This window comes from Choloepus didactylus, chromosome 3, assembly GCF_015220235.1.
Source record: "Choloepus didactylus isolate mChoDid1 chromosome 3, mChoDid1.pri, whole genome shotgun sequence".
Classification (NCBI taxonomy): Eukaryota; Metazoa; Chordata; class Mammalia; order Pilosa; family Megalonychidae; genus Choloepus; species Choloepus didactylus.
This window is the reverse complement of record NC_051309.1, coordinates 36,701,298-36,727,529: the sequence shown is the minus strand read 5'-3', so window position 1 is coordinate 36,727,529 and position 26,232 is coordinate 36,701,298. Positions and strand designations below refer to the sequence as shown.

General features: G+C 33.6%; 1 non-coding gene across 1 annotated transcript; it reads left to right on the top strand.

Annotated features, from left to right (window-relative positions):
* Positions 1-15,858: 15,858 nt before the first annotated feature.
* LOC119530662 lies at positions 15,859-15,964 on the top strand. The gene has a single exon (XR_005216059.1). It is a non-coding gene; the product is annotated as a U6 spliceosomal RNA (small nuclear RNA).
* The last annotated feature ends 10,268 nt before the right edge of the window (positions 15,965-26,232 follow it).

Here is a 26,232-nt window from a genome sequence, read left to right as displayed (position 1 = left end):
ATAGGCCAGAAACAAATGTCCAAATTCCTAAAAAGTATTTTTAATAGGGTTTTTTTTTTAATTCAGTTTTATTGAGATATATTCACATACCATTCACACACCATTCATCCATGGTGTACAATCAACTGTTCACAGTACCATCTTATAGTTGTGCATTCATCACCCAAATCTATTTTTGAACATTTTCCTTACAATATAGGGTTGTTTTGAGGTATTATTTTGAGCATGTGTTTCATAATAAATAAAAGAGATTGAAGTTTATATAACAATTAATAACAAATAGACTGTGTGTGTGTTCATATTTACTGTTTTTAGTTTTATTAAATGGCAGTGGATTTTAGGCAAAAGGTCTTTGGAATATATTGGAAAACACATAGAAAACATTGAGCCATTAATAAGAAATTGTTATCCTTAAATCATCACATGTAACTTTACCACAAGAAATTTCATCACCTATATTACTATAAGTGCTATACCATGAATGAAGTTGTCTTTATTGTTTGAGAAAAAGCAACATCAATAGATTTAACAGTAATCAGAAATCAAATATCAAGTCACAGGGTCTCTGTTAGTTTAATGGGGTTACCCCAACATATATAACAGTACCTAGCATTGTAATCCTAAACAAATCTTTGTGAATAAATGAGTAAATGACCAAGCAAATGGGATGGAGCAGGACTACAGTTGGAATAGACTATTGAAATATCAACTCCTTCTGCTAGACTCTCTAACAGAGGATTTTATCACTTAGCTCCTCATTTCAGAATGCACAATTACTTAGAAAAGGAAGATACATTTTCAGAAGGAAAAAAAGCATGGACTCAATCCCCCAAAAAAGGTATCTTTCATAAGAATTGGTTTACAGGAAGGCAACGAGTGTTCACTTGCTAGGCACTGGGACCTTTTCACCCCAATTCCTTAATACATCAAAATTACAAGCTTGGCTTTTTTTTTTTTTTTTTTTTTTTTTTTTTAAGTTAAGTATACCCCAAATTCCTTTCAAGATTTGTCTTTTGATTATCAGTGGAGAAGGTACCCCAGGATACTCAGGTAGGGAAATGAGACATTGTATCATTCAGCAAAGGATGGAAAAGTGAAACTTGCCATCTGTTTTAGTTTCCTAGACTGCTCAAGCAAATATTGTGAAATGAGTCAGTTTAAACAATGGAAATTTATTCACTCATAGTTTGAGGCTGGGAAAAAGTCCAAATCAATGCATCATCAAAGCAATGCTTTCTTCCTGAGGACTGTGAGTTCTGGGGCTGGCTGCCTGTGATTCTTGGTCCTTAGTTTATCACATGGCAAGGCACATGTGTGGTGCCTCCCAGCTCTCCCTTCTCTTCTGGGTTCTGTCAATGTTCAGGTGCTTGCTTCCTGTAGCTTTTCCTCTGTATATCTGAATTTCCTTCCATTTATAAAGGATTCAAGTAATAGTACTAAGCTCCATCCTGACTGGGCTGGATACTACCTTAACTGAAGTAACCTCTTTATAAGACCCTGCTTACAATGGGTTCGTATACACAGGAATAGATTAGATTTAAGTAATAAATCTAAGTATGTAAAGGATTCTTACACAGAAAACTACCAAACATTTCTAAAAGAAATCAAAGAAGACCTATATAAATGGAGGTATATTTTGTGTGTTCATGGAATGGAAGACTAAATACTGTTAAGATTTCAATTCTACCTGATGTGATTTACAGATTTAACAAAATCCCAATCAAAATTCCAACAGCCTTCTTTGAAAAAATGGAAAAGCCAGTCATCAAAATTTATTTGGAAGGATCGGGGACCCTGAATAACCAAAACCATCTTGATAAAGAAGAATGAAGTTGGAGGAGTCACACTTTCTTGTCTTAAAAGTAATTACAAAGTCATAGTACTGAAAACAGCATGGTATTGTCACAAGGACAGACATACAGACCAACAGAATCAAATTCAGGTTTCAGAAATCAATACTCATGTTTATGGTCACTGATTTTTGAACAAGGGTGCCAAGTCCACTCTATGGGGAAAGAATAGCTTCTTCCAGAAATGGTGTTGGGAAAACTGGGCATCCATGTTTAAAGGAATGAATGTGAACCCTTACCTCACACACAACATATACAAAAAGCAACTCAAAATGGTCAAAGGCCTAAATATAAGAACCAGAACTATAAAACTCCTAGAAGAAAACATAGGAAGCATCTTTAGAACATTGTGTTAGGCAGTGTTTTCTTAGACTTTACACCTGAGAAACAAGCAACAAAATAAAAACAAATTGATAAATGGGACTTCATCAAAATTAAAAACACTTATACATCAAAGGACTTTATCATGAAAATAAGAAGACAACCTAATTGGTGGGAGAAAACATTTGGAAACCACATATCCAATAAGGGTTTAATATCCGGAATGTATAAAGAAATCTTACAACTCAACAATGAAAAGACAAACAACCCATTTTAAAAATGGGCAAAAAACTTGACTAGACATTTCTCCAAAGAAAATATACAAATGGACAAAAAAGCACATGAAAATATACTTCACATCACTAGCTATTAGGAAAGTACAAATCAAAATGAGACACTGTTTCACCCCCTAGAATGACTACTATTAAAAAAAATAGAAAATTTTGTTCGTTGGAGAAGGTGTGGAGAATCAATCATTCATTGTTTGTGGGATTGTAAAAGTGCACAGCTGCTGTGGAAGTCAGTTTGGAGGTTCTTCAGTAAGTTAAGTACAGAATTACCATATGACACATCAATCCCACTTCTAGGTATATATCCAAAATATCTGAGAACTAGGACTTGAACCACATTTGCACACCAATGTTCACAGCAGCATATTCACAATTGCCAAACAATGGATAAATAAACTGTGGTATATACATACAATGGAATATTATTCAGATGTAAAAAGAAATGAAGGTCTGGTATATATGACAACGTGGATGAACCTTGAAGACATCATGTCGGGTGAAATAAGCCAGACACAAAAGGACAAATATGGTATGACATCATGATATAAAATAATTAAAATAAGCAAACTCACAGAGTCAGAATCTGTTTTATCAGTTACCAGAAAATGGTGTAGGGAATGAGTTGTTAATGCTAAAATTGTACAGAGTTTCTCTTTGAGTTGGTTGTAAAGGTTTGCTAATATATGGTTGGCATGATAGCATGGCATTGTGAATATAATTAACAGCACTCTATTAAATATTTTAATTTGGTTAAAGGAGAATTTAGGATGTGTGTGAGTATATATATATATGCATAAATATATATATATATATATATATATATATATAACTAGAATACAAATAAAACATAGGGCTGAATCACACAATGCACAATGAACCTTATTATAAATGACGGACTATAGTTAGTAGTACAATGATTTTAAAATGTTCTTTCATGTATTGTAACAAATGTACCACACAAATGCAAGAGTGCAAGGTGTTAGTAATAAGGTGTTATTAGGGAACTCTGTATTTTATGCAAGATTTTTCTGAAAGTGTACAATTCCTTAAACAACAAAAAAGAAAGATAATAAGTAAGGAGTTACAAAAGATAAAATGTGAGTAGTGAAAGAAATGATGGAGGTTGTGTTTGAGCTTTTAGGTAATGTATTTGTTTCCTATCACTGCTGTGACATTTAATTAGAAATTAGTGGCTTAAAAAATACAAATTTATTAACTTACCAATCTGTAGGTCAGTAGCCTGACACAGATCTCACTAGGTAACATTCAGGTGTTGGGGGAGCTGCATTCCTTCTAGAGGCTAGAGTTGGGGGAGCTGCATTCCTTCTAGAGGCTAGAGGGGAGATTCTATTTCCTTGCTTTTTGCAGTCCACTTTTCTTCCTCCACCTTCAAAGTGAGCAACATGAGGTTTAGTCCATCTCTTGCTGCCACCTCCCTGTCTACTTCTTCCACTTTTAAGGACCCTTGTGATTACAATGGGCTCACCTGGATAATCCAGGACACTCCCCTATTTTAATATCAGCCAATTAGCAAATATCATTCCATCTACAGCCTTAATTTCCCTTTGCCATATAATCTAACATATTCACAGGTTCCAAGGATTAGGATGTGACATCTTTATGGGGCTATAATTGTGCCAACCACACAATTAATGAGGTGGGGCTTTTTTAAGGAATTGAAAGAAAATAGTGATTGGAGTAAAAAAGACAATGGAAAGGCAATGGATAATTTTAATCAATGGAGTAAAATAAAGAGATTTATATTTTAAACAAATCTCTCTAGCTGCTGTGTAAAGAAAGGATTGAAGGAGAACTAGTATGGTCATGAATAAACTAATTATGAGGTTGTCACAGTGGTATATGGGAGACGATGGTTGCCTGGTATACATAGTCAGATTTAAGAGTTATTTGGAAAGAAGAATCAGCATGTTTTGGTAATTATTTTGTTGGGCACAGGCAACAGAAAAGGAGGCATTAAGTATGAGTCAGAGTCATCAGTAGGTGGATGAGGGAAATGTTTCCTCATTGAAATACTTACTAGTGGAAATTAATTTTGCAACAAATCTTATAAGTACAAATGTGTACATGTTGTGTTTTACATGATGATTTGACCAAATAAAAATTTTAATTTGGCAATGAAATATCTAGGTCTGGAACCAATGATGTTAACATAAGAGCTGTCAGCATAATGATGCCAATTGACAGTATATAGATGTTTCACCTCAAAGAAGATAAAGAGTTGAGAGCAGAGAAAGTACAGATACTCTAAATAGTTATCAAACACCTAAGCATGAATATGGGAATATGAGTTGTGAAAGAAGACTATTAATTAAAGTTGCAGAATTATTGGAGATAAAACAGAAAATAGCAGTTTCAGAAAAGAGAAAATGGCCAACAGTGTGAAATGTTTTAAACTCAAGGAAGATAAAGACTGAAAAATGTCCTAGAAAGGATCTTTCTTCAGGTTAGTTCTACTTAATACTTCCAATGACACAAAATTTGAGTCACATGCTACTTACAGAAAGATGAAGAAAGCATCAACTTCATCCTTAAGGAATCCACAGGCTAGTGGGGGAAGTTCTATCTAAATAGTTAATTTCGTCATAAGGTGGCAACTGAAGCAAAGGTGTGTTTATAAAATGCCATGAGAGCGCAGAATAGAAGACATGTTGCCCATAATGAAGACAAAGTTCAACTTGATTTTTGAAATATGATGTCATATTTCAGATGAAGAAGAAAATCATTTCCAGATGAAGGTATCAGCATTGGTAAATACATGAAGAAACTGTGACTGGATTAAAATTGCCAGAAATTAAATTTACCAATAGACAGAGGTGCAGAATGTGTTAGCATACTTAGATCACAGTATGTAGCATTTATTCCCAAAGCTAAGGAGCTTATATTCATGCTTACATAATGGAGAACAATTGTTGATTTTTTACAGTTGACGTGAAAGGTATTTGTCAAGCTGCAATGTACAGAGAGATTTTAGAAGGACCATATCATGGTGAGAATACATAGGAAACTTTTGGCATTATCCTGACACAATAATCTGACACTCTAAAAGAGAAAGAAGCAGTCTGTAGAAACTGTTGTAAAGTAAAATCAGTAGTATGTGATTAATTTCATTTGGAGAAATGGGATGGAGAGGTTTAATATGATTCCATTTTCTGAACTGGGCCACAGGATAGAAGGCAATAACATTAAATGCTATAGGGGATGGAGGAAGAGCTCAAAGTCATTCTGGAATGAAAAATGAGGTCAGTTATGGGAATGCTGGATTTAACAGTCCTGTGGAAAGACTAGTTAGTGATGCCTGGCAGACACTGGGCATAAGAGCTTCAAGGGAGAGAATAGGGTTTGTGCCAGAAGTAAATGAGATCATCCAGATGAAATATACATGAGGAAAAGAATAATAGGTTGAAAATGGAACACAAGCAAAAAATAGCTGTTGACAGAGAAATAGGCAAAGAAGAAACAGGAAGAAGATCAGCAAAACCTGGTATGAAAAAAGGCCTAGGTATCAAGGAGTTTCAGAGAGGGAGAAGAGAGAGAGAGAGAGAGAAAGTAAATAGTCAACAGAATGAAATGTAACACCATTCAGCTCACTGCAGTGATGCTAGGGGAAAACAGCCAAAAGGCGTACAAAATTCTTAAGCATTTTACTTCAGTCGTCCCTCCTAGAAATGAAATAGAAAAAAAAATATTTTAGTATTAAATCAACTGTTAAAAATTCTTCTGGAAACTGATATTTTGTAACTGGTGAGTGTTTAAAGTACAATAAGCAAGCATGCAAGTTTTCAAGTTGTTTGCCAACACTGTGTGAGAAAAAATAAAAGAAAGAGGGTGAGAGATAGTGCCCAGGAGATCTGATCAAGTGTTTGCTATGAACAAGGAAGTAAATGAGGCAAAGGCAGTGGGAGTCGTTTACCTAAATCTCAGCAAGACATTTGTAAATTGTGATATAAGATGCAACCAAGGAAAAATCAAGGATTTTGAATCAATGCTGTAGCAAACTGGAGAAGATGAATGTTTGCAGAGATTTACAGTAAGTGGTAGTAAGTTGCATTTGAAGGAGGGAATTAGCAGGATTCTCTGAGCTCAGTGCTATTATGTATTTCATTTAATACCCATAAAACATTTGTCAGAAATGAACCACAATCAATGTTGGCAATAATTTGGGTCCTCACTGGCAGCATCAACAGTTGTGATTGATTGTCTAAATTAATTCCAATTAGATCATGTTTCTTTAGCCCAATTCATCTTAAATTATAATATGCTTTTTATTTTAAATATAATTATGGATCCATAAAGTATCTTAGCCAACTATTATTCTTATTTAATACATTACAGGAGAACAATGGCATGCTTAAAAAGATTGTAGCAGAGACATTTTATGTTGCTGGGTCCTGGGAGCTTGCTTCTGGAAAAAGCACAGAGATCAACTCAAAAGACTATTTCCTACTCTATATTTGACATTTAGATTACTGCTTCCTTGTCACTTTTTATATTCTGTAATGATTATCCTTACCCAAGAATCCTTTATTATCTCCTTAGGTTAGATTCCTAGATGATCAGTTTATGACTTTTAATAAATATTTCCAGATTGCTTTCCATAAAAGCTACCCCCATTTACATTTGTATAATAGATTGGATATGTGAGTCTATTTCACATGCCTTTGCAGCACGGAAAAAAAGTTTTAAAAATTTGCAATATGATAGACTTAAAAAGCAAAACAGTTTTTCTTCAATTTACTTTTCTTTCTTTACTTGTGAAATTAAATGTTTTTGTGCTTATTTTATATTTATGCTTTTGACTATTTATAAATTGGATCATTAGTGTTGCTGCTATGATTAATAAGCATTCTTTACATTTTAGGATAAAAAAGACTAGAGTGGAATAATCTGAATTATAATTATTGATTAGTCTAAATTGAAAAGGAAACATGAATAAAAGCCAAAAGGATAAAAATCAGGAACATCAAATGAGCGAGTTTGGAGAGTATCTGGGAGGATTGATATTGAAGTCCTAAACTTCAATATTTGTGTTCTAAGATCAGTATCCTTTCAAATACTTCACATTTATTACTTGAATTTACATCTTAAAACATGATTATTACTCTTGTACTTATTTTTTTTAATTACATAAACTTTTCTGACATGATTTGAGTCAGTTTTCTGTCAAACCTGCTCCTGCCATTATCTTCCACAAATCAACACCTGTGTTAGATGTATCTTCATTTCATCTTTCCTACAACCCAAATTCAATTCCTACATTCATAGATTTATTTGTTCATTTGTCAGATAATGAGAGTTCTCCTAGTACCAAGCATATCCTAGAACCCAGTAATTAAGCAGTGAAAAACTGAATCTCTGTACTCATGGTTTTATATTCTAGTGACAAAACCAAAAACAAGCAAACGTACACAGAGAAAACAAATAAATACATAAAATATGGATGGTGTACTATGATAATTTTAAATGTACTATGAAGATATTTTTAGTGGGGTGAGGCACAATTTTGATAGTGATCAGAACAGTCCTCTTTGCTGACATATTTAAGCAAAAGTCTGTATGCAGTGAAGGACTAAGTCATGTGGATATCTGAAGCAAGAACTTTCCAGCGAGAGGGTAAATCTGCAAAGTGTCTGAGACAGTAGTGTGGACAATATGATAAAATGAAAGCACGGGAGTCATTGTGGCTAGAAGGATAACATGGTGGGAAAATGTATCCGAGAGATATTGGAAAGGGGCAGGGATTAATTCATGTAAAACTTTGTGGGGCATGGTAAGAAGTAAGGACTTCAGATAATGTGAGTGAGAAGAGAAGCCATTGAATGGGCTGACCAGAGGAATAATATAATCTGAATTAAGGCTTTAAACAACTTTATCAGGCTGCTGTAAGGCAAACTCTAAATGGGCAAGGATGGAAGTAGGAAGTCCAGTTAAGCATTTAGTGTAAGAGTCTAGGTAACTTCCATCATTTTACATTCAAGGAATAAGGAATATCTCTATTAGTACTTGTCAAAATCTCCACACATACCTCTTGGTCAATGTACCCATGTTCTTTCATCTGAGAATGATCAAACGCCATATCAGAAAGTTACAGGGGAATATAGTTCCTGTGTTAAGCCTATTTATTTATTTATTCCTGCAGGAGACATGAGTTTCTGGATTAGAAAAGAGATGAATTAAATACTCACAGAACATCTCAGCACCAATTGCCTATGCCCCAATCCCCACACAGGGCTAAGCGATGAAGGTTTGATGTCCTCTGAGTTTGCAGAGGGGTTTGCAGTACAGAAGAAGAATCATGAAATTAAGAAACTTGGCACTTATATAGGATTACTGACACATCTGTCCCTCTTCCCCTCCAGAGATAGAGGGAGATACTTTGCCCTGGGAGGTAAACATATCCTCTCTAGGGAGAGTGAGGGATGGTCTGTGATAAGCACCCATGGAAGGTAAACACGTGACTCTGGAAAGAGATAAGTCTTAATATCTATCTCTTTGGAGTTCTCTAGCTTTAGAGTTGCTACTCAATTATCCTTAGATTAGGTACTCCTGCACTTTGCCTAGAAAGCCATGAATCATGAAAATATTCAAGGATCATTCTTTCCTGACACCCTGCCCACATCTTTGATAGTATTTCCTAAGTTTCCCAATGGTTCACTATGTTCCAACCACAAATGCTGTATTGTACAATCTCCCCTATTTGAAGGCCTTTGCAACTGCTGCTCCCTCCAGAATCCTCTTTCCCCAGATCTTCATGAAGCTTTTCCCCCGATTTTGCTTAGATCCTTTCAGAGAATTCATTCTGTCTTGTCCTTACAGAGCCCTCTCAGAGGCTGTTCTACAAACTGCTATTTTTTATCAATGCCTGAAATGTAAATTTTTTGTTTATTTTTGCCTATACAATAGATGTGAGTTCTTGGGATTTTACTCGCTTGTTCACATATATATAGTCCTATAGTTCCATAGCAATATAGAAATATTAACTGATAGAATATTGTCTTCAATATTTGAGTGTTTATCTTGTGTTGCAAAATGCACTTGATTTTTTAAACAAATTTTCACCTTAATCCGATCAGTGTGTTCGTGGTACAACATTAGAAAATCAAGAAAAGAAATGTTCAGATTAACACACTCAAATGAGATGGCAAGAATATGAAAACTATGCTATCCTCTACTAATATATGTTTATACCTGCAAAAAATATACTCAGATATATATGTATGCATCTATACCTGTACAGGTATAATAGATATCATAATATTTGTTTAAGGTATTATGTGTGTGTGTGTGTATACACACCCACACATACATATGAATGCTGTCCTGAAACTTCCTTTATTTTACTTAATTATGGTTATTTCCCATTCATTATTAGTAAATGTACGACACAAAATGGTAGTGAAATATTTTAACAGCTTTTTGAAATTTAATTTAACAGAGCTTTTTTGAAATTTGAGTTTGATCATTTATATACCACCATATATATATAAGAATATTTTACACAAATACTCACCCACAGTTTTGCTTCATCAAGTGGCATCAAAGCCTGAAAGAAAAAAAAGTTGTCTAGGAATTCGTGTTTTCCAAAAGCCTTTTGATTTTTTTTTTTTTTTTTTTTCCATTTTGGTTTGCCTTTATGGGGTAAAAAGCATCAATCAACAAACATGAACATGACAATCTGCTAGATGGCTTATATTTGTCATTTTAATTAATAGTTTAGCATTGTAATTTTATACAGCCTTGGGTGTATTATTTAGGGTTCTGCCTGCGTTGAGCCTGGGGAAACGAAATGCTATTTACTATGATAGAAGACACAGCCCCTGGGAGAGAAGAAGATACATTTTACAGAGGTTGTAATGGCACTAGGCATGGACATGTTAGTTTTTGATATACTTTCTATTATTGGGTAGTAGAATACACAGAAAATGCAGTTAGATGAGTAATTCAAAAGCTGAGGAGAAAATCTGGACTAAAATATATGCTGATAAATTTGTCAGTTTGGATATATTATGTCCCCCCAAAAGCCATATTCTTTAATGCAATCTTGTGGGGGCAGACATGTTAGTGTTGATTACGTTAGAATCTTTTGATTGAGTGTTTCATGGAAATAGGACTCAATCAACTATGGGTGAAATGTTTGATTAAATTATTTCCAAGGAGGTGTGGACCAGCCCATTCAGCGTGGATCTTAATTTAATCACTGGAGTCCTATAAAAGAGCTCACAAACAGTAGGAGTTTAGAGCAGCTGAGAGGGACATTTTGGAGAGAAGCTAAGAGCTGACACTGATGCTTAGAAGTGCTTGGAGACGCAGACAGAAGGACATTTAGATAAGAGATAAAGCTCAGAGTTTGCCCTAGGATATGCTAAGACAGGACCCTGAGGCATTTAGAGAGAAACATCCTGGGAGAAAGAACCAAGAACACACAGGTGCTGAAAGAGGAGCCAGAACATAACCCAGGATCAGCAGATGCCAACCACATGCCTTTCCAGCTAACAGGTTTTCCAGATGCCACTGGCCAACATTCAGTGAAGGTATCATCTTGTTGATGCCTTAGTTTGGATACTTTTATGGCTGTAGAACTGTAACTTTGTATCAAATAAATCCCCTTTCTGAAAGCCAATCCATTCCTGGTATTTTGTATAACAGCAGCATTAGCAAACCAGAACAATGAGTTACATAGATATTAATTAAAGACATGATAGTCAATAAAATTACCCTTCAAGAAGATGCAGAATGAAAAGGCAAGCTCTACTACTGAATATGGCAAATACTGGCTTTTCTGCATGAACAGAGAAATAGATCCCTCAAAGGAGAATAAGAGCAGCACCCTGAAAAATAGGAAGATGCTGTGAGTGTGACTTCACAAAATACAAGGAGATGGACTATTTCAATATCAATGGAGTGTCCAGTACTGTAAAATATAGTTGAGTCAAATAAGATAAAGAATGTCTAATGATCTTAGCTGTAAGGATATTCTTACTGACCTTGACCATGACTGTTTCTATGACTTGGGTAGGACAGATGCCAGACACATGAGTTGAGGAGTAAATAGGAGGTGAAAAAATAGAGACATTAATTGCAGGCATATTTTTTTTCAAAAAGTTGTCTGTGAAAAGAGAGACTAATAAACAGAGGAAGGACCTTGAAGCATCAGAAAGAATGAGATTGGAAGGAGAGTGAGTAGAATAGCTCTGGATGGGAAAAGACACTTTCCTTCTATTTTAACTGGAGGGAAAGAGGAACAAATTAATGCGGTACTGAGAATTAAATACAATGGCCTACATATCGTCTGAAAAGCAGCAGCATATATATAGTAAAGCCTGCGGGCTGGATTCTATTTCTCTATAAATGCAGCATATGATTATATAAACTTTTTCATTGAGCTTCAGTCAAGTAAAACCCTCAAGACATTTACACATGAAAAGCTATTTAAAATCTATACTCACCAACTTATCCTTGTGCTCTTGAATTTCTTAACCTCTATGTTGTATGAAAAAAAAGAAACAAAATCACCTGAAGGCAGTCAGAATTAGGTTTCCTCTCTGACTCCATGTTTTACAATTTTTAAATTACAATCTTGATAGTAAACTTCATTTGAAATGGAAATCATATAGCTTGTATAAGTGGTTATAAAACTTTTCTGTAAAGGGTTGAATGATAAATATATTAGAATGTGCTGGTCATACAGTCTTTGTTGCAACTACTGAACTCTGCCACTGTAGCAGGAAAGCAGTCATAGACCAAACATAAATCAAGGGGCAAAGGAGTGGTCCATTCCAAGTGCATTTACAAAAACAAGTGGCAGGCTGGAATTGGCCTCCAGGCAGCATTTTGTCAACTGTGACCAACATGGTGATAATTAAAATGAGATCAAATATAGAAACTTTACAGAATGGTGCTTACTACATAATAGAGCCTATGGAAATATTAGTATTTTAATATGCTTCACTGTGTTTGGGCTTTTCACTTCCTTACAAAAGGGAGGCAAGGGAAGGGAATTAATATTTTAGATTGATTATTTTTAATAGCACGTTTATACTAACATTTGTATTGTAAATATGTTTCTGGAGATATTGCTGTTTGTTCATATTTATTCTCATTAAAATCAGTTATTTTTTAACAGTTAATATAAATCTACACAATAGGAGTTATATTTGAGAATGGTTTGTACATGTCTTATTTTCTAAATTCATTAAATCTTAAGTTTGTGTATTGGAATTTATTCATGGCACCAACACCAGAAAATTCTGTAGAGACTACACAATGCAGTGTTTGATTATTCCTTTAGCTGTGAGTTGTTTTTGTAAGGAAATTCCTATATATTGCTGACATATATAAAATAGACATTTTTTTTTTCATTTAATTTGCCTTTATTTTTGTTCAAATCATCTAGCACTATAGATGGAATGTATTCTTATTTCCTTAATTATTATTATTGGTGTCATTTTTTTACCTGGCATCAGATGTTACAAAGTATAAAATATAATTGAGTTCCTAAATATCATTATTTGTAACTTTTTACAGAAATGAATGATTGATTATTGGCTTAATGTAACAATTAACCAAAAGTGTAAGACTTATGAAATTTCATGACAACTATTTAATTTTAGAAATTAAATTGGTAATTTCTAAAAGCAAATAATAATGGAATATAAGTTTACATTGACATATTTAAAAGGATTAAGTCATTTATAGATTCAGACAAGAAAGATTACAAATACTTTGACCGTTCATGACTATGAATGATACTCAAATTTCCATGAAAGTTTCAATCCTGACTTTTAAGTTGAAATACTAAATTAACTTGAAATATATATTTTAATATGTTTATGTATACTGTCTTTTTTCTATTTAAGTTTTCTAATGTCATTTGTTAAAATGTTCTTAAGTGTGAAAATTTTCTAAAGACCATATTTTAGAAATTCAATTCTTGGAAACCATAGAGGACTAGAGTTCCTTTAAATATTTTATATTTAAATACAATTAATTTTTAGAATATTTATTTTCCCACCACAGTAAACAGCATTTTGATTAAAGTTGGAAAGATATTGCAGTCATAGGGTACTGCTATACTAAACAAACTTTTTTTTTTTTAATTTTTTGTCACTTATTAGGAAATTTAATGAGGATTATTTTCCATTTGGATTATTGTTCCCTGATATTTATTCCATTCCTCAGCCTAACTATCTCATTTGCATGGAAAAGTTATCAAATAAACAAGGAAGTAAAGAAAATTACATCAGATGCTCACCACCAAACATCTTTCCTGTAGAAAAAATTGTTGAAAAGTTTAGGATCTGTGTGAATAAGAAAAAAATTCTTTAGCAACATCAGATAAACAGCAAGCAATAAATCAACCCTTAGCTATGTTTTAAAAATTATTTCTAAAGATATCTACTATAACATACTTGACAGTTAAAAAATAAAACTATCAAAGGTATTGAAACACATTTATGTAGATTCACATTTGACAAAAGAAGCTACATTGAAGAAATCATAAAACGTACAGATCAAGAAATTTGAAAAATGTTCATGAAATTTTATTTGTTACTTAAAACTAGAAAGCAGTTATAAAATGGTTACTTAATCTGTCACAGTGGCTTTTGCTATTTTACTATAATATTTAATTTTTGGAATACCATGATTATATTAGCAATAGCAGTATAATTGGTTGGTTAGTTAAGATATAGCATCTTCTTTATGGAATGATGTATAATGAATTTAGCTAAGGAAAAACTCATGAGTCAAATCCCATTTCTCTAGTTAATTTGGAAAATATAGGCATATGATCTTACAAACATGGTTTCTTGTCTGCTCAACTGTAAAGGGAGAGTTAGTATTATATATGTTTTTTAAGCTGAACTCTGGAAATACTTCAGGAATTTCTCAACATTCAGTTGAAGCTGCCACAGGGAGGTAACCTTGACGAAGTAGACAGCTTCTTGGGCTCCCCTACATCACCTCAAATTAAAATACAACCTCTGTCCTTCTTTGAATATTGGTCTTCACTTCTTCAAAAGAAACATTTCTTCTGAAAACAGTTGTTTAAACACCATCCCAAAATGATTATTTTGAACTCCTCTTCCTTTAAACCTTTTTTGTTCTTTTAATTATTGTCTTTGAGCAGCTTTTGATGGCAGGATAACAAATGAACATATAACAGTAATATGACAAAATACATGTAATCTCCTTTAGATATAAAAATAAGTATCTAAGAATTTATTAGCACTGTGCTGCCCTAATCACCTTGTGTTCTTAACCACAAAATGCAGTCCCTTGCCTGTGCATATCATATTCTCAGTCAGATACTTAACCTTGAACCAGTGAATCCCTTCCAGCCTTTCAGTTCCAATTTGAGACCCATCCTCCTCTATGACACCATGTGGAGCTAACCACCCATTCTATTGTGTGTAGCAATGCTCTCAAAATGTTGGGATCATTCAAATCTGTAACATAGGGAGCTTTTGAGTCAATATTTTTATATTTATTTGTGTAAAAATTATTGTTTACTATAGACCTCAAATATATACATATATATAATTTATGTTTTATAAATTATAAAACATGGCAGAATTTTAAAGGACTAAAATATTGATGAAAAATAATATTTTGAAGGATTTAATAGTAAAATAGCTACTACGCCAAGAAACAATGTATACTTAGAGCAAGTTGCATTCTTCATATTACATGTGAATCTATATTTCTAAGTGACTTGGTACTTTTGAAATTTTGACCTGTGTTCTATTGAATCTTACTAGATCCATGATTATTTTTACTTTATGATTTGACAAATGATAAGTTTCTGTCAGATATATGAAAAGTGTCAACTCCGCTTTGTCCTATTTGTTCCCTTGCGTATATATAACTAGAAAAATCTTTGATTCTTAATTTCACTGGAATAATTTTTTCATGTCTCTTGTTCATAGTGTGAGTGTTTTGTAGTTAAAATTAAAAATAGACACAAAGCTCAATATTCTAAAAGTAAATGGAAAGTGAGGACATCCTTGTCCACGCTTCCCTTAGGGTAACACACATAATGTAACTTTCATGTTACTGGCTAAAATTCAGAGAATTATTTATGCTTACTTTTTTCTTAGCAGATACATATACATTTATCACTTTCTTTTTTCTATAGCAATCTATCAGGATTTTTTTTTTTTTTAATAATCCTCTGGAGTCCAAAGACCCTACTTTGCATCCTACTCTTTATTATATCCTACCATCTTACCTATACATTTGTGTGTGTATGTGCATGCTGTTTTGTTTTCGGTTTATTTTTTACTCCTAAACATGTGCATGAACATCTTAAGAGAAGATATTTTGTCATCATCATCTTTAGAGTTCTCATGTATTTAGTGGTTACGTCAGAAAGCATCATAATGCTTGCTTCGGCAGCACGTATGCTAAAATTGGAAAAATACAGAGAAGATTAGCAGGCCCCTGCAAAAGGATGACACACAAATTCATGAAGTGTTCCATATTTTTATACAAGGTGTTGGTGGTGGAGTAGCATATGGGACTTCTGTATTTAGTGCATGATTGTTCTGTAAACTCACAACTTCTCTGATAAAGAAAAAAAGTATCATTTATCAAATACAGATAAGTGCTTTATTGAAAAGAATTATATGTGCAAACATATATACATATGTATAATTTTTATAGCTTAAGTATTTGATATACTTCTTTCAAATTTTTCTAAGGTTAATACAGCCTTGTTTTCTAGTGTAGAGCAAAAGAGACTGAAGTGTTCAGTCACACAGCTTATTAGCTGACCCAAACATTTTTAGACTAGTTCTTGCCAATAGGTGTTCCCTTGGCCAATCTATCCATAAACTTGTGGACACAGGATGGCTTTCTATTCAGGCTCATGGGCTAGTGGGGCTTCTCATGTTTCATGAGCATATTAAAGTTCTATCACAATTTAGTTGTCTACTTGGTAATAAGCCTACGGTTTTCTCTAGTTAGTGATCATATAGAATTGATGCACTTAAACCATTTTGGAATAGTCCTTTGAACTTAGTGCCATCCAAGACGTTTAAGATGATTCCATTGAGAGAGAACAAATTTGGGATGATTTCCTAAAAGTAGAGCAATTCTTCATTTCATATATTTCTTGGCTGATTAGTATGTCAGATTCTGAACTAACCTCATTAACTTACTTGAATCTCAGAAAAGCCCTAAAAATAGATATGATTATTATTCTTATTTTAAAGTTCAAGAACAACAGCCACAACAACAAACAGCAACAACAAAACTTACAGTTTCAAACCCATACTCCTAGCCCTTTGCCAATGGTGTGCCGAAACTGCAGTATATGCTGGGATCTTTCCCAATAAACTTTGTTTAAGAAATAAAAGAAATACACTTATAGACCGTCATTTTGTACTGACCACGTGTATATTTTTAGATAAGGTTTATCACAGTAAATTGCTGAGCCAATGTGTGTGGATCCAAGGGGAAAAGGCCTGTCCCTTTGAAGCCCCAACTAGCCTAGAGTAGTCGAGCTTCTCTTAGGCCATAGCTGAGCTTGCTTGTGTGGTTTTTGCTGTTTTAATTTTACACTATTTTTATAAGATATAATTAATTATCCTATTTGTGATCTTTGCTAGAAATCTTAGCGTAAATTGTTGTCCCATAACAAAAAAAATAGAAACTGAAGGCAATTGAAACTTCTCTCCTGAGTTTCACTTCCTTTTTCTCAATCATTTTTTTTCTATTTGATGTCATCTCCTAATTTCTTATTTCATCATGAATTAAATTCATATTTTTTTTCTAAAAAGTGTGGTATAAGATTGTTTGGAATAAAATGTGATGTGCACTTATGTATGCATATGTATGTGTGTGTGTGTGTATATATATATATACACACATTTAAATTTCTGTCAAGATTTTAGAATATAGTCCTATTTTACAGGTGCCTCATTGACCTACTGTTGTGGTGGTTTTGCTATTTTCTCATGAAAATTGTAATGAAGAATATGGAATACTGTAGCAAATATTTAATTTTTAGTAAGTTATAATAGACAATGAATAATGCTATTTAAATTTCCTAAAAAAATTTTGGACCCTAACTCTAATTTCTATATTTTTCTATACTATGTTTCTCCAACAAAACAAATATCTCTTTACTGACTTTTTTGAATTATAAAACTAACAAATGTTCTTTGGAGAAAATTAGGTATATAAGAGGAAGCATAAAGAACAATGTGACAATAATTTATTACATCAGCATCTAGCTTGCTTACTCAGTGATTTTTCTACATGTGTGTGATCATAAATATATTTGTGTGCATTTATATGAATTTTTAATATCTGAACTGTTTTCTTTTTAATCTGTATGGTTAAGAGTACAAACATTAGCACTTTATGAATCATCAGTTAACCCTGAGGTTGTGAAGAGGTACCAATCTTTCATTATAAATAATGTGTATATATATATCTTCCCATCATATTTCCACCTTGGTAAAGTCCAGCACCTTAATTCAGGAGGGAGGGAGGAAGGGTGAGTACAGGGAGGAGGTTATGCATTTTTAACAAGGAATCTGTTTTGCAATTTTCTCTGACAAATCCAACACTCTGTCTTCTGGAATTTCGCAAGAATGGCATTTAGCCCAGTCAGCAGTGCTGTAAATTTCTAAACACCAGCTAAACAGAATTGAATTCAGTCTTTTATGTGCCTTGGGATACATCCAACACATTTGTGATTTTCCTCAGAAATCCTGCTGACTTGAAGCAGGTGTGTCTTAAAATAACAAGAACTCATCAAGGCATGATTGTTATCATTCTGGCTTCATCTTAACTCCTTCCTGTTGTGCACACCTGGCCACATAAGCATCGCGCATTCTTTGGGATGTGCAACAGGCAACTCTGCAGAAGGTGGTTGTTGTTGTTGGAGATAAAAAGGGATAACTGTTGCTAGACAGTGACAGTAGAACTGAGCTAAAATGAGAAGTCTTCAGAGGCAGGGGCCCACCTGGGTTTAGTTTTAGCTATTAAGCTCAGTTAAGTTGCTTTCTAGAATGATAGATGTGGATTTGCTCAACAGAGAGTGATCTCATAAGTCATGTATTCATGATTAGTTATATAATTCCTTTCCTTGAAGTTGAAACACACAGAGATCTACTCAGTATCAACACCATAAAGTTTGGGCAACTGTTTAATTTTTTAATTCTGGTTTTAACTCATGTGAGCAATTTTCTGCAATTCTCTAATCATGACATGAAATATCATCAAGTGCTACAGCAACGTTTCAAAAACAACAAATTTTCTCTATGACCAGATATAATTTGTGACAATTTTTTCTCTGTGAAGAAATACACCCAAAAGGTATCCAAACATATAATAAAACTAAATGTTTGTTGCATTTTTTATTCCATGAAAAAGCTTAACATAGTGTAGACCATGTGGTATGAGTCATTAAATGTCATGGATTAAATTGTTATTAACATACTGAATTTGTAGATGGCAGAATGAGGAATAATGTCTATATTTTATCGATATTATCTAGGGTTAAACTTTTACCTTTATTCTGATTCTTCACGATTTTGCAACCTTTGTTCAATCCAAAATAATTTGAACCCTCTGTTTTTCAAAATGATATTCAACATTGTATGTAAATCCTTTTTAGACAGAATATTCCTTACATTCAAGTCACTTAATCTCAATTGGCATTCATAATGTGTGTGTATGTGTGTGTGTGTGTATTGATAACTGACACATAGCCAAACATTAATCATAAACCCAATCTAACCACTTTAGGTGTTAATTAGAGTAATACAGTTAATCAAATTAAAATAACAAAGTGAAATATCATTTTGATTTCTATAATAAATACTAAAGTAGATGTTTTCTTGTGACATGGATAGTACAGAATGGCTTCCTGGAAGGATGACAGTAGGTAGATTAAGGATATGTGTGAACATATGAGGACACAAATGAGGGAAATAACAATTTATGAGTAGCATTCTGCTTATAACTGTAAGAGAAGACAGTAGAATAATTCTATTATATGATGGAATGTCCATAACATTCCTTAATGCTCACTATGTCAGTTATATAGACAAAGCTACAGAAAAGATTGGGGAATGTAGGGTATAAATAAACATGATAACTTTATGTATCTTTGATTAATTAAAGAACTGCATAACTAAAGATAATGGTGTGATCTGAACTCCTTTGAAAGTATTTGTAGAATACCACATCTACTTTAGGATCTACCAATATTCATTAAATATTTTAAGTAATTCTGTTATCACATCAAATTTGGATAGAGCATTGCCAATAGATAGTCTAGTTTTGTCTGACTGAAACATAAAAGATGATAATTAAAATCTTGAAAAGCAGCTGTTCTAAACTATGGCTCATAGCTTTCCTTGCATGGTCTGTATTAGGTGTTCAGTTTTCATTCGACCTCTTTCAATTGACTTCATTATTTTCGGATTCGTTGATATTGTTGCATATAGCAATAATTCATTCCATTTAATTGCTGAGCAGTGTCACGTTATATCCATACAAATATGCGTATACTATGATTTGTTTTTCCATTCACCTGGTGATAGATATTTGAGTTGTTTTCATTTTGGGATATTACAAAAAGGCTTCCATGAACATTCATTCACACACACAAATTTATGTGGGTGTATGCTTTGATTTCTCTTGATTAAAAATCTAGGAGTACATTGTAGGTTACATGGTACATGTGGGTTTATATTTATGTTAAACTGTCACACTTTTTTGAAGTGGATGTATCATTTTACATTCACATCCGCAAAGATTGAGAGTTCCATTTCTCTAAAAGTTTCCAAGTTTTTATTGTCATTCTTTATAATTGTAGCCATTATTATGGATATATTGCAATATCTTATTATAGTTTTAATGATGTTGAATAATGTTTGTTATTATTTTGAGCACCTTTCATATTAGTCATTTGTATAGCTTTCCTTTTGAAGTTTTGGTTCAAATCTTTTCCCTTTCTATTTGCAACTGATTTATTATTTTGTTCATCTTGTTGTTGAAATGTAAGAATTTTTCTTTATTCTGGATAAAAGTCATTTGTCAAATATGTATTTTGCAAATGTTTTCCATTAGTTCATAGTGTACCACTAGATTTTCTTAAAAATGACTTTTGAAGAGAAGTTTTAAAGTTTGAATAGAAAAATTTTTATCAGTTTTTATTTTATGGTTTTTGCTTTTTGTGTCCTATCTAAGAAAACTTTTACTATCCTGAGTTTGTTTTCTTACAGAATTTATGTAGTTTCATCTTTTAAAATTAGGACTATGATCCATTGCAAGGTAATATCTACATAAGGTGAGGTCTAATAGCATGTTCTTTTCACATGAATATGCATTTATTCCAGTACCATTTGTCAAAAAAGCTATATTTTCTAATTTACCTTGACAATTTTATCAAAATTCAGTTGACCATTTATGTTTGAGTTTGTTTATTGAACTCCTTTTTTCTCTTCAATTGACCTATAGACCTATCCTTAAGACAGCACTATAATCTCTTGATTAATGTGGCTTTACAGTTAAGTCTTGAAATCCAGTATGCAATTTCTCCAATTTTATTCTAATTCTTTTACAAGTTTAATATAAACTTTAGAGTCAGTTGTTGAATTCTACACAAAAATAGTAGCTGGGAGTTTCACTGAGATTGAATTAAAACTTTAGGTGAATGTGGAGAGAATTAACATTGTAACAATATCAAAATTTCTGATTTCTTAATTTATAGTTTCATAAATATCTCAATTTATCTCAGATCTCATTATTTATTGCTACACTTTAGATATAAAACAGATTTTTGAACAATTGAATTTCTGTGACATTGACCATGTACCATTACTAGACTAACTTACTTGATGTAGAAACTTATTTGTAGATTCTTTATGAATTTTTATATACATACTCATAATGTCTATAATCAAATGCAATTTCACTGTTCTCTTTCCAACACACAAGAATTTCATTTTTTTCTCTTGCCTTACTGCAACAGAAAAGAACTCCAGTACGATACTGAAGAAAATTGGTGATGGTAGATATCCCTAACTAAGCCAAGGGGAAAGCATTCATCCTATCTTAATTAAGGATGGATACAATATTAAGGTTTTAGTAGATGCCCTTTACCATTTTGAAAAAGTCCTCTTCTATTCCTATTTTCCTGAGACTTTTTAATCATGATAGCATGTTGAATTGTAGCAAATGTTTTTTACATGAAAGCATGTTTAAATGTGCCAAATGCTTTTTATGCATTTACTGAGATGATTTTGGTTTTTGTTTGTTTGTTTGTTTTTATTCTGCTAATATGATATATTGGATTGCTCAATTTTTAAAAATTTTCCACATTTCTTGGCTAAATGATAAATATACATTAAATATACATTATTCAAGAAGTGTTATCTCTTCATATATAATTCTGGATTAAATTGGTCAGGGTTTTCCAGAGAAACAGTCTGACAATTTATATACATATTATATTTATATATATCCAATTTATATCTATCCAATAAAGTTGATTCTGAATATGGCAAGTCCATATTCCACAGATGAACCTGTCTGAAGTTGAGACAGAACCTGTTTCTGAAATCCTCAGTCTGTTTTTTTAAATCTCTAACTGGTTGAATGAGGAGACTCCTCACAATGCTGAGGGCAATTTCCTTTGTTGATTGTAGATGCAGCCAGATGTAAATGCAACAAACTGATCATAGACCTAATTTTTAGAGGTGAATCCATCTATAAAATAGTCTCATAGTAGCAATCAAGCCAGTGCTTGCTTGACCAAATAACTGGAACATAACCTAGCAAAACTGACAAATGAAATTAACCATTACATGGAGTTGTTGAGTGTTCTAGTTTGGTGATGCTGCCAGAATGCAAAACATCAGAGATGGATTGGCTTTTATAAAAGGGGGTTTATTTGGTTACACAGTTATAGTCTTAAGGCCATAAAGTGTCCAAGGTAACACATCAGCAATCAGATACCTTCACTGGAGAATGGCCAATGGCATCTGGAAAATCTCTGTTAGCTGGGAAGGAATGTGGCCAGTGTCTGCTCCAAGTTCTGGTTTCAGAATGGCTTTCTCCTAGAACATTCCTCTCTAGGCTGCAGTTCCTCAAAAATGTCACTCTTAGTTGCTCTTGAAACATTTGTCCTCTCTTAGCTACTCTGGAGCAAGAGTCTGCTTTCAATGACCATCTTCAAACTGTCTCTCATCTGCAGCTCCTGTGCTTTCTTCAAAGTGTCCCTCTTGGCTGTAGCTCCTCTTCAAAAAGTCACTCTCAGCTGCATTGGGTTCCCTCTGTTTGTCAGCTCATTTATATGGCTCCAGTGATTTAATTCAGACCCACCCTGAATGGGTGGGGTAACACTTCCATAGAATTTATCCAATCAGAGTCATCACCCACAGTTGGGTGGGGAGCATCTCCATGGAAACAGTCAAAGAATTACAATCTAATCAACACTGATACATCTGCCCACACAAGATTACATCAAAGATAATGGCATTTAGGGGGACAAAATACATTCAAACTGGCACTTTGAGATAAAATTCAGCTAAGGATGGAATTTTAGATTTGTATTCACGAGAGAGTTTTGTATTGTCTTCTTTTATGCCTTCCTCAAGTGAGAATTTACCATAGAAATCATCAGAGTCAATTTTCTTGTGAGACGGTCTTTCATTACATATTATCCTTTAATAAACACAGCACTATTCAGATTATCTAATGTTTCTTTATTTCATTTTGGTGAATTTTTAATTTGAGAAATATGTTCACTTTTTCTAAATTTTCAAATATATTGTCATAAAGTTATTAGTATAAATTATCTTTTAAAGTTATCTAGCAGCTCTACTGATGTACCCTCTTTGTCTCTTGATATTAAGTTGAGCCATACTGATTTTCCTGAATAGTTTTGCTAGATGTTTATCAATTTTATTGATCTTTTCAAAGAACCAGATTCTGTTTTCATTGATTTTTTTCAATTGATCATCTGTTTCCAGATTTATTTTTTATCTTTTTTTATTATTTTTCTTCTACTTACTTACATCATTGTAATTTGAACCTTTAAAGCTATTTGTTTCCCTCTAGACTTTTCCTTATCTACATCATGCAAATTTTTGTATGATTTATTGTTATTTCATTTTCTAAATTTAATTCTGGTTTGCATTTTGACTCATGAGATATCTAAAATTTTGTTGATAATATTGCAAATATTGGGAATCTTTGTGATATCTTTCTGTTATCAATTTATAAGTTTAATCATTTTGTCATCAGAGAAAATAGTATGGTATCAATTAAAAATAATTGTGATTTTTTTTACAGCCTAGAATATGTTATATCTTTCTTAATGTTCCATAGATACTCTTAAGGAATTTATATTCTGTTAAGTGGAGTATTATATGTGTTAAAAAGTCTAGTTGATCTGTTACTGCAAAGGAGAGGCTAGGCCCACTTATAAGAGTCTCCCCGTGAGTGCCTCTTTGTTGCTCAGATATGGCCCTCTCTCTGTAACTAAGGCACCTTTGTGGGTGATCACACTGCCCTCCCCTCTACATGGGACCTGACTCCCAGGGGTGTAAATCTCCCTGGCAACATAGGATATGACTCCCGGGGATGAATCTGGACCTGGCATCATGGAATTCAAGACATCTTCTTTACCAAAAGGGGGATGTGAAATGAAATGAAATAAGTTTCAGTGGCTGAGAGATTCCAAATGGAGCCAAGAGGTCACTCTGGTGGGCACTCTTATGCACAATATAGATAACCATTTTTAGGTTCTAATGAATTGGCATAGCTAGCAGTAAATACCGGAAACTATCAAACTACAACCCAGAACCCTTGAATCTTAAAGATGATTGTATAACAATGTAGCTTATGAGGAGTGTTCTAGTTTGCTAATGCTGCCAAAATGCAAAACACCAGAAATGGATTGGCTTTTATAAAAGGGGTTTATTTGGTTACAGGGTTACAGTCTTATGGCCATAAAGTGTCCAAGATAAGTCATCAAAAATCTGTTACCTTCACTGGAGAATGGCCAATGGCATCTGGAACACCTCTGTTATCTGGGAAGGCACATGGCTGGTCTCTGCTCCAAAGTTCTGGTTTCAAAATGGCCTTCTCCCAGGATGTTCCTCTCTAGGCTTCAGCTCCTCAAAAATGTCACTCTTAGTTGCGCTTGGGGCATATGTCCTCCTTGGCTTCTCCAGAGCAAAAGTCTGTTTTCAAAGGCCATCTCCAAAATGTCTCAGTAAGCTGAAGCTCCTCTCTCAGTTCCAGTGCATTCTTCAAAGTGTCCCTCTTGGCTGTAACTGCTTGCTCCTTCTGTCTGATCTTATATAGTGCTCCAGTAATTTAATTCAGACCCACCCTGAATGAGTGGGCCAACACCTCCATGGAAATTATCCAATCAGAGTCATCACCCACAGTTGAGTGGGGCACATTTCCATGGAAACACTCAAAGAATTACAATCTAATTAACACTGATAAGTCTTCCCACACAAGAGTGCATCAAAGTAATGGTGTTTGGGGGGGCATAATACATTCAAACTGGCACAAGGAGTTACAATGTGATTGGGAAAGCCATGTGGATCACATTCCCCTTTGTCCAGTGTATGGATGGATGAGAAGAAAACTGGGGTTAAAAAAAAAAATGCACCCAGTGTTCTTTTTTACTTTAATTGTTCTCATTCACTTTAATTTTCATTCTTATTACTTTTGTGTGTGTGGTAATGAAAATGTTGAAAAATTAATTTTGGTGATAAATGCACAATTATATAATGATACTGTGAGCAATTGATTTTACACTTTGTATGACTGCATGGTATGTGAATATATCTCAATAAAATTGAATTAAAAAAAAGTCTAGTTGATGATATTGTGCTGTGTCCTTTATTTCCTTACTAATTTTCTGTCAACTTCTTCTTCATTGACAGAGAGAGAACATGAAAGACTAACATTAAACTCTGTACACTCATGACAGCAGTTCACTGGGGGTGAATAGATGTTTACTCTAATCTGTCTCACTCCTTTTCTAAACCTTCCTGTCCCTTGTAAAAATCATTTGTGATCCTTGTGATAAAATGTACTTATTTTCCCTAGCAATGGGACAGATATATAAATGTGATAGGTCTAGCATTTTTTTTACTACAAGTCTTGTGGTTGCCCCACAGAGGGTAGAATCACTTCCTCACTCAAAATTTGAATCAGATGTTAAGATTAATAATGCTACACATGCACCAAGAGGATACAAAAGAGTTTATTACTCATAATCTGAAACTTTGGGGAAAGACCAGGACAAGCTCTTAAAGTAATAGAAAAATGGCTTGAGAGAAAAAGTGGGGTCAACAGGTTGGCAGTTTATTGTGGTTAGGGAGTGGGTCTGGGGTGAAGTTTCCTGCTTTCAGGATTGGGTTTGAGTGATTTAGCCCAGGACTTCTTATTGATTTTCCCAGATGTGGGGTGTTTTAGTTTCCTAGATGCTAAAACAAACACCATACAATCGGTTGGCTTAACAGCAATTTGTTGGCTTATAATTTCAGAGGCTAGAAGGCTTGTTTCCTCCTGGAGTTGGTATCTTCTGGCTGGCCTGCAAACTTTGGGGTTCCTTGCATTTTCTGTCACATGCCAGTGTACATGGTGGCATCTTTCCCTTTGTCTCCTGGGTTCCATTGACTTCCAGCTTCTGGCTGCTCCTCATGGCTTCCCTCTCTCTCTGACTTTCACTCTGTTTAAAAAGGACCCCAGTAATTTGATTAATGCCA